At 37.5% G+C, this 9,564-nt stretch overlaps 1 pseudogene; it reads right to left on the bottom strand.

Annotated features, from left to right (window-relative positions):
* Positions 1–3,614: 3,614 nt before the first annotated feature.
* The window catches only part of LOC122348674, a 161,619-nt pseudogene continuing 155,669 nt past the window's right edge, over positions 3,615–9,564 (bottom strand).

Genomic DNA, 9,564 nt, shown 5'->3' with positions numbered 1-9,564 from the left:
CGCCCCACCCCCCCCCCACCCCCACCCCCATGCAATTAAAGCGAAAGGGGACCGGGGTTTCAAAGAGCTTCAGACAGAATGCAAAAGCACGGAAAATGTCACGAAAATGGCGCGCAAAGATGTAGAACGGCTCCAGAAGACTTCGAAACAACTCAAATAACCCTAATGTTTTACAAGCAGAGGGCAAAATGACACAATACATCTGGTAAATGTATTAAACGTTCATTGTGGTTTAATGGGTTTTCCAAGCCGCGTTTAACACAGGGAACCAATGAGGTATGTTGCCTCGCGTCAAGCATGTGTGCTTGAGTTTAATTATTTGTCATGAAGATATCTTCATTTGTGTTTAGAAGATGAATGAGTCTCTTTCCTGTAGCTCCTGTAGCCAGAAAGCAAGGGACTGATAAAACACAAACGTGAATGCAACGCAAGCCTATGTACGTTGTTTGGATAAAAGGATTTACCAGAAGCATAAATTTAACTTAATGAAAGTATCGTTGGTTTGGAATAACGGATAATGAATAAGAACTTTTGGCTTGATGATAAAACCTTTATTTTGGGTGACCCTTTAAACCTTGATGAGACATGCAATACAATTTCGTCCTTTTGCATCAGTTTGAAAATCCCTTTATACACCACTTTTATAAAACCTAAACATCCTCATTTTCTTTAGTGTCAAGTCAAATTATTTTTGCATAACGCTTTGCCCAACACACATTTCAATATCACACTGTAATATTTTGTAATAAAATTAACCACAACATTCCATCCATTCACGCATCTAAAGTCATTATTGCCATTTATTACCTTGAAGTCAAATCATTAATAATCCTGCATTAACTACCACTTCTGTTTTGATGGATTCTAGTATACACTCTTTTCTTTGGTTGGCCCTTTTATCTGCTGATACGGCCTGCTTTTTTCAAGGATATTTTTTATCACGCCACATTAAAAGTGTTTTTCTTTCTTTTTTTCCCACCAAATGTTATCTGCTGTTCCTCAGGTTTATTAATCAGTGTTTTCACCACTCTCTTTTTTTTTTTAGTTGTCTTTGATCAAGCACGTGTTTGGATCGCAGGTTTATTTTCTTCAGTACTGCTTTCTCATTTCCACCTCAGCTACGTTGCGCTCCGTATGTCAGTGTGACTGACTTTGTTTTTTGTGGATCACTGCTGAGGAACAAAACGTCGTGTGTTTGCCTGTGTGCAGATGGAAGAGAGACTGCAGTATGTTGGTTTCTCGCATACGATACATACAAATCAAACGACGGGCTGAGAGAGTACGTAAACGAAAATCCAAGAAGAATAACGAGAAAGAGTCTGGGAGAGGACAGACTGTCTCAGACAATGAGGAAGGGTAAAGAGAACTTAACCTTTTAAGGGAAGGGAAAGAAAAACTGTCCATCTCTTCATTGGATAGATGAAGGAAAGCTGCAAAGCGAGACAGAGCAGGACCTGCGGGCGAAATCTGTTTCCCAGGTCCTTTAATCCAGCTCTCCTCTCACCTCCGCTCTGTTCTCTCACTGTCTGTGTACAGCCTGCGGCTCTCCATCACTTTCCCCGCTCTGGATATTGTTGCCAAACAAGATGGAGGGGCTCAAGGAATGTGGAGAACGCAATAGACACGGAGAAAAAAAATGCTGGATAGTTGGTGAGGGAGAACAGGCAAGGAGGGTTTTACCCTTGGTTGACCTTAAGCTGGTCAAATGTTTATATTTATTTTTTTATTTGCATTTTTCAGAATATATTGTAGTTCTAGCATCTAATGACATGTACATTTTATAATTTGTAAAACGGTTAAAAGACTTCCAGTATTTGGTTAACAGCAAATACCCTTGATATATTAATAATAAAGCTATCACTTCTTTTTGTAATTTTACTGTAAAATGCTGTTAAAAGTGCAGTTTTTGGAATTTTTTTTTTTTTACTGTAATCCTGACATTTACAGAGAAATAAAAAAAGAAACTTTCCCACATTGCATATTAAATAATAATATTTTTTTAATATTTAATTTTTTGTGTGTTCCCAACATGGTGTTTTGTATTTGTGTTCGTGACGCTGTTCAGTTTATCTTTTTTTGCCTCTGCTTGTTATTACAGCTATTACAGTAGTATATTATGCGAAAAATATGTATTAGTTTGATATAGCAATGTTAATATCAGTGTAACGCTTTTTATATGCTTACACCTATTAGTGGCTTATTAGCAGGCGTGTTACTAAATTATTAGCCATTTTTTTAGTGCTGATTAAGCACACATTAACACCAACACCTAACAAGTACTATTAATAAGCAGCAGTTTAAGTAGTAGTTATCAGTTAACAAGTCTTACTTATTCTAAAGTGTTTTTTAGTATCAGTAGTATCGGCAGCCTTTTTATACACATCTTTTTATACATTATACATACAAATGATCTTTCTTCGCAGTCTAGTACCGATTCAGGAGTGCATGCACTTTGACGACTAGAACATGCTGTTAAAGGCAGAACATGCTAAGGGTATGACCGAGGAAGCTTTCTCACTAGATAAAGCCCTTTCACATGACTTACATCAGGGCTTCAGTGCAGCGCTCTGATCACCGCATGAAAGTGTTGCAGATAGCATCAGGATTTTATAAGGTCACCACATAGCAAGAACGCAGGAAGTGCATTCAGTAAACTATAATGCAGCGAAAGCCGATGAAAGAGAAAAAGTCCTTGCGATCGCTTCGATATAAAGGCGGCGAACACGTTGCTTTTCTCTAAATGTAAAACTTGGGGATCAATCTCTCTCCCATCTTGTTGTGCTTTCAGCTTTGTCCTGTAGCATGTAGCATGATGCTTGTGTGTGTGTGTGTGTGTGTGTGTGTCTGTATATCATGTATATGGCAATATAGGCAGAAACACAAATATTATCTGGCAACAATTTGTAAAAAGTATTAAATGAAAATGAAAATTTGGTATGGTCATCTAAAACATCTTAGACCGTGTTCAGAAGACAAAGCTTAGGTTTGAAGTAGGATTAAGATTCATGCAGAATGAATGCTTCATAATTACTAATAAACGGCCAATAATATGCATGCTAATACGCAAGTAGTATATACTGTGAGACTCGGTCACTAAACTAAAGTGTTACCATTTCTTTAAAACAGCAGCAACAGATTTTAGAGGGCATGAAATTGACTTTTCGCCACATCTGACGAGCGATCAGTCACATGACAAATGTTCCAGAACCAAACATGGCAGCTTTCAGGTCATGAGCTTCCAAAGCTTCTGCTGAAAACAAGACAGCTGGCTTTGAGGCGGACAGAAGTGTTACCAGATAATAATTATATAAAAGTGATTTTATTCAATGTTAAATACTCTACCAAATTTACTCTGAAATATAGCAAGTATTACGTTGAAGACTGCAGATTCATATGGATTCATAATATGCAGTTTCATACGGAGCATGTTCCATCACCTTCATTTGTCCTTGCATTAACATCTGTTACATATTCAGAGCTGTACCTAAAAATACTGTATTATGAAAAATTGTAAAAAGCTTCGGCCCACATGCGAGTACATGAGAACACGAGCTCATTAAATTCAATTACACTATCACAAATCATTGTGAATAAAGAGCTCACGTGAGAAATGGTTCGTCGTAATAATTCTTAGATTTATTCTTTTATTTTTCTAGCTTAATTAAACATCTCTTTAATATGATTTAATATGATTACACCAAAGCAACAACAACCCCGACAAGTTTAAAAGCGAGGATAAGCAGGAAACAAAATACACATTCACGAAATCACGTACAAGAAAATGTACAACTTTAACAGACTCAAAATACATACTTCAGACAAAACATTCATTTTCATCCATTTAAATGATCAAACCAAAGCATTTGGAGCTTTACTTCTTCAGCTTCAAAAGTGACTTTCTCTGCTAAAAGACTCAAGGACCCGATTGCAAATATTCTGTTTTCCGCCCACACACAGAATTTGAGTTTGTAATGAATTACAAATTTAACGGCAATTATCTCAAAAGGACTTTGGTAATTGTGACGTTTTCTTTTCTACAAGTAGTATCCGTAGTCTTGTTAGCTCAAAAGAAACAATCCACATCCAATCCACAAGCTGTTGGTACCTAAAAGAACCTTACGGTTCCTTATTGGTTGAACAGTTCCCTTGTAAACTTCAGAACACGGCAAACTGCCATTGCTTCAATAACACACAAACGCGAAGCAATTTTATGTTTAATAAAGCAGCCTCGATGAACGCTAGTTCGTTTCGCATGTGTATTTTGGTATCCCTGGCAACAAGTGGGTGTCCGTATGCGTCTCCGGCTTTCATATGCATACGCACAAATTCATGCTGTCGCACATGCCCTCGGAACGGTGTGCAAAGGTTCTTTCTGAAAGCGCACAATAATACAAGCTCAACATTTGTGAGAAACATGTGTAAATCATACGACATATCGAAAAGCCATTGTGAAACCGTATCACAACAGAAGACAGCTCTATCTCTCTGCACTAAGCCGTTGATAAGCCAGCCAAAAGATTGAATCAGAAAAACTGAATGCATCCATGGGCTCAATATACAATCACCCTCACATCAATTTTTTAATCAGACTTACCATTTCTATTTTGGACTCTATATTGCTAAAATCCGGATTTTCGATCACGGATCCCAATTTCAGCTCATATCCACCTTGAAATGTCACAGGGAGGTTTCTATATGAAACTATAATCAAGGCTTATTTCAAGGTCAAGTAGGAAATATCATGTGTGGCATATCATTAATAACACAGACTGATTATTGATGGCACCGGCGATTACCCATAATTACAGTCTCTTTTCTACAGCGATGGCTTTAAAGCATTCTGCACATTGTTTGAGCTTTGAAGTGGGGTTTATGTAAACATATTACACAATTACATTTGCCAAACATTCTCAAGCATTGGTAAAATGGATCTTCTCTGCGCTGCCCCACAGACACGTTTTGCATTAGTTTACTTCGTTATTGCTTGCGTAATGACTCGCTTTTCACTTCTAGTGGCGGCGCTAACCTGAGAGCTCCTGTGGTGCAAAGGTGATAGAGTGATTAAAAAGAAGAGCAGAAATCAAAAGGGATTTCAAATGATTACACACATTAGCTACACATTCCTTCTAATGAACTAGTTCAGAGCAATGCCTGCTTATGTACATCTGAATATATATATATATATATATCTATGAGTTGACGATTACTCAACTTTATTGCTGTGGGTAGAATGACGTAATAATGACGACGCTGTGCTTAATGTGCATCTACGAAAATATCTGCTGGTATTAATATTTCAGACGTTTTAAAATTGATTTTACGCTCCACTAACATGATATTAATATGAAACCGCTGTTCCTCTTTAAACTTGTGTTTCTCACACACACACACACACACACACAGATACAGTACGCACACACGCATACAAATTCATGATACATAATGAACCTTGTTAATTTTAATATATTATTAATTCAACAACAACAACAGCAAAAAAACGGAATGGTCTGTAATGTAGGTATCATTTGTCCTCCCTTCCTCGAGGCTGCGAGCAGATTCATTGGATTCAGTGTCCTCGGTGTGTTAACAGAGCTCCAACTGAATACCAAAGAGTGAATCACAAAGGCTTCTGGAGATCCTGGCTACAGACTACAAATGCACCCCCCTATATGCTTCTGTTTTGAATGAAATAACAGACCAACTAAATAAAACCAAATATTCTGAAAGCTCTGAATCATCGTAATTACAACACCGTCAAAGTCCACCAAATTACACCGAGATCACTCTTAAAACGTTTTGTAGAAAAGAAACCTTTAACCTCTGTGGCCTTTCGACTTTATTCGGTTATTTCCAGGATGAGGTCATCCCCTTCCAGGCTGATGTCGGCGCTGACGTGCACCTTGGATATGATGCCTGAGATTGGCGAGTTGACAACTGTCTCCATCTTCATGGCACTGAGGACGCAGAGAGGCTGACCTTTCTCCACCTTCTGACCTGGCTTCACCTTCACTTCCACCACTTTCCCGGGCATGGGAGCTCCGACCTGTCCCCGCACGTCTTTCAAGGCTTTGGGGTGAAAGTGCATCTCCTGGAGGAGCAGAAAGCAGAATGAGATGATTACAGGGGAGACCAGAGGCAAAGGAGAAATTTTTCACATTTTCCCTCACATCTCTTCTCAAACTGACAGCCAGCTTCTGTTGTTAGAAATATATATGAGTAAAAGGGGCATTAATACATTTAAAATACGAAAGATTTATTACAAAATGGAACAGCAGTAAAAGTAACCCACCGTCCGTCACATCGCTTAAATAAGAGAATATTAAAAATATACATTTTTATTTAATATTCTTAACACTGTTACTTTGTTCATTAGTATCAACCTTATTTTTATTTGTGAGGTTTTCAGTGTCATTCACTTCTAGTTATTTTAAAACAAAAACCATGTTATTGTAATAATCTAAGATTTCACAATAATATTTCAGTATATATATATATATATATATATATATATATATATATATATATATATATATATATATATATATATATATATATATATATATATATATTGTTTGTATGAATCAATTAAATGCAGCATTGATGAACATAACACAATTCTTTTAAAAAACATTAGCGGATCTTACTGACCCTCAAACCTCTGAGGAGTAATACATTTCAAATACATGTTTATAATAATAACAACATTACAGTCATTTTTTGGCATCACATGATATTTCAGAAATCATACTAATATGCTGATTTGATGCTCAAAAAACCTATTATTATTATTATTATTATTATAGTTTTTCTGAATCAGCAAATCAGAATATTATTTCTGAAGGATAATGTGAAAAAAATTCAGCTTAGAAATCCCAGGAATACATCACATTTTAGGATATATACGAATAGAAAACAGTTATTGTAAATGGCAAAAATATTTCAAAATGTAACGTAACAAAACATTTTCAAAATGTAAAATGCAATGTTTTTGCTGAACTTTGTATCAAATAAATGCGGATTTGTGAGTTTCTTTAAAAACATTTGACATCTTAATGTTCAAAAACATTTGACTGTATATATATATATATATATATATATATATATATATATATATATATATATATATATATATATATATATGTGTGTGTGTGTGTGTGTGTGTGTGTGTGTGTGTGTAGCCCCATGAGAAGTGCATATAAGTGATACAATATTTATTTCCCCAGCCTCACAGACATGATAAGTAAGGCAGAAACCAGCAATAATGTCAGCACCTGTCATTCATTCTAACTTTTAAGAAACATTCCAGAGATAAATCAATCAGTTTTAAGTTTCGTTTCAAAGGGACTGAAACTTTTGACAGCAGAAGAAAAATGTTGGACCTGCAAAAACAAACTATGTCATAAGGAGATGCTAGCTGTGTTCAGGCAGAAGGAGAGCTCTGCTGAGCATATGCTGAGTAAGTGTCATCACTCTGACTTTTCTGACACTAAGTGTGTTTTGAACGTCATCGGTCTGCCATGCTAAGCCAAAGAAGACAATAATAAACAAAAAAAGCATCTACGAGGAGAGGAAACCATTTTCCCGGCTAGGACTATCTGTACGTTCGTTTACCAGATACAATATCATCTTTAATGAATGAATCATCTTTAAAATGATGTGTTATGTGTGGGCAATGAAAGTGAGATCTTCAGTTCTGTCAAATCATGCCGTAATCTGCCAAATGATATTTTTACAAGCAGTGCGGTGCAGTTACAATCGCTGTGTCCACGGCTGACACAGAGTTCCTACACAGCACTATTGACTTGTAATGAAAGCATACACTGCGCTTCCTGATCATTTAAAAGATGTTTTTTTAACACCGCCGCCTCTATGTGATAAACGCCCATGACAGCAAGAGCAAGATCATTTTTAGCTTATGACAGAAATTATTCACACCTCGAGAGAGAAAAAGGGTACATTCACAAAACATGTCTGAATGATTGAGTGTACTGTTTGCGTCAGGATAATTGCTTTTCAGTGATGAAACAAACCAATCTAGGGAGGAAAATAAACAGCGAACGGTTACCTTCAATGCTGCCGTATCCTTGACCAAGACTGAGCGCAGCTGGCCGTTGAGTTCAAAAAACACCTCCCTCTGACCAGACTTGTTCAAGTCACCCAAGGCCAAGGCTTTGATGTGCAACGTTTTGCCTCTCTCCAACTCCACCTGTGTGAGGAAAGAGCCAGAGTCACATAAAAAAAAATTAAAATATATCACAGTAACTACTGTAGGTATGAGAAATGAAATGCGGTGTGATTGTGCTTAAAAAAAAACAAACAAAACCGGGCTGGAGCAAAATAGGCTGAAAAAAACTGGGCAAAATTAAGGCAAAATTTAGGCATGAGTGATTATCCCAGGCCTCTGGGAGGCTTTAGGTCTGTACCGTGTGCTGTTTGGCTGTGGAGGGAATGCTATTTTGGGGTGCGCCTGCGTTCGCCTCGGTGACAGCTTAATATAGCTCATGCTAATCTACACTAATCAGCCACGACTAACATCTCATTTGGACAGCTCCGCTGGGTGGAGAAACACGACGCCAAATAACTTCGGTCCCTGAGAAATTTACGATTACGCATGTTAACCGAGGAAAATCTGCTTCAGTTTGCAAGGGTACAGAGAGACCTGGTTTGAAGAATCAGGCCAGAAGGCGATTAAGAAATGCAAGCAAACTCGATCGAACGGATCTGATGCGTTTTCGAAGTAAAAAATGACTTTGTAGGTGAGTTCGCTTCAGTTCCTGTCTGGCTCGCGCTCTGTCTCAGAGCGTGATCAGCTATGCGAGTCCTGCATCTGGTGCTCTCAGTTCTTGTGGTGCCTGCAGTAGGACTCCGAGACACATTCATGCCTGCCAGGTAACACCCACTTCACTCATAACTGGGTATTAGGAGCCAAACACGCGGCTAAGCTCCAATCAACACATTTAGAAACACCGTAGGGCATAGCTAGATAGAGATACAGCCACAACAGTTTGAGAGTATTCAGAAACTAGCATGGAATAAGCCAAAAATGTAGACTCCCTGAACATTACAATGTTAAACTCTGTTAAATTAGAGCTGTAAAACTTCATTTATGGTTTATCTGACTTCACAACACCTTCACACAGAGAGGCTGGATGTTCAAAGCGATATATTTTGAACACAAAAGAGGCATGCTGTTCAATCTTACTATGCTAATCAATTTTACAACCACGATCGCAATAAAGTGTGCTAATAAACTTTGTGAAAGCGGAGGCTAGTTGAGGACAAAGGAAATCTAATTTTGCAAATCTCCTGATGAGAGAGCAGCCAGGCCCTTGGCTAAAGCGTAAAAGGTCAAATCCCATAGTGTTATAAATTTAACAGGGTGAAATATAGTTGAAGTAACTTAGTACAAGAAATAGGGGACAGTGAAAAATAGACATTCTGATCATAAGTTTACATAACCCTTGCAGAATATGCAAAATAAGAGGGATCATGATCCACGACTGTATTTGTGATAGTTATTCATGAGTGCCTAGGCAGTTCAACTTCTATAGGTCCTACACATTC

This window comes from Puntigrus tetrazona, chromosome 7, assembly GCF_018831695.1.
Source record: "Puntigrus tetrazona isolate hp1 chromosome 7, ASM1883169v1, whole genome shotgun sequence".
In the NCBI taxonomy this organism is placed as follows: domain Eukaryota; kingdom Metazoa; phylum Chordata; class Actinopteri; order Cypriniformes; family Cyprinidae; genus Puntigrus; species Puntigrus tetrazona.
Note: the sequence above shows the minus strand (reverse complement) of the source record. Positions and strands in the feature narration are given on the sequence as shown.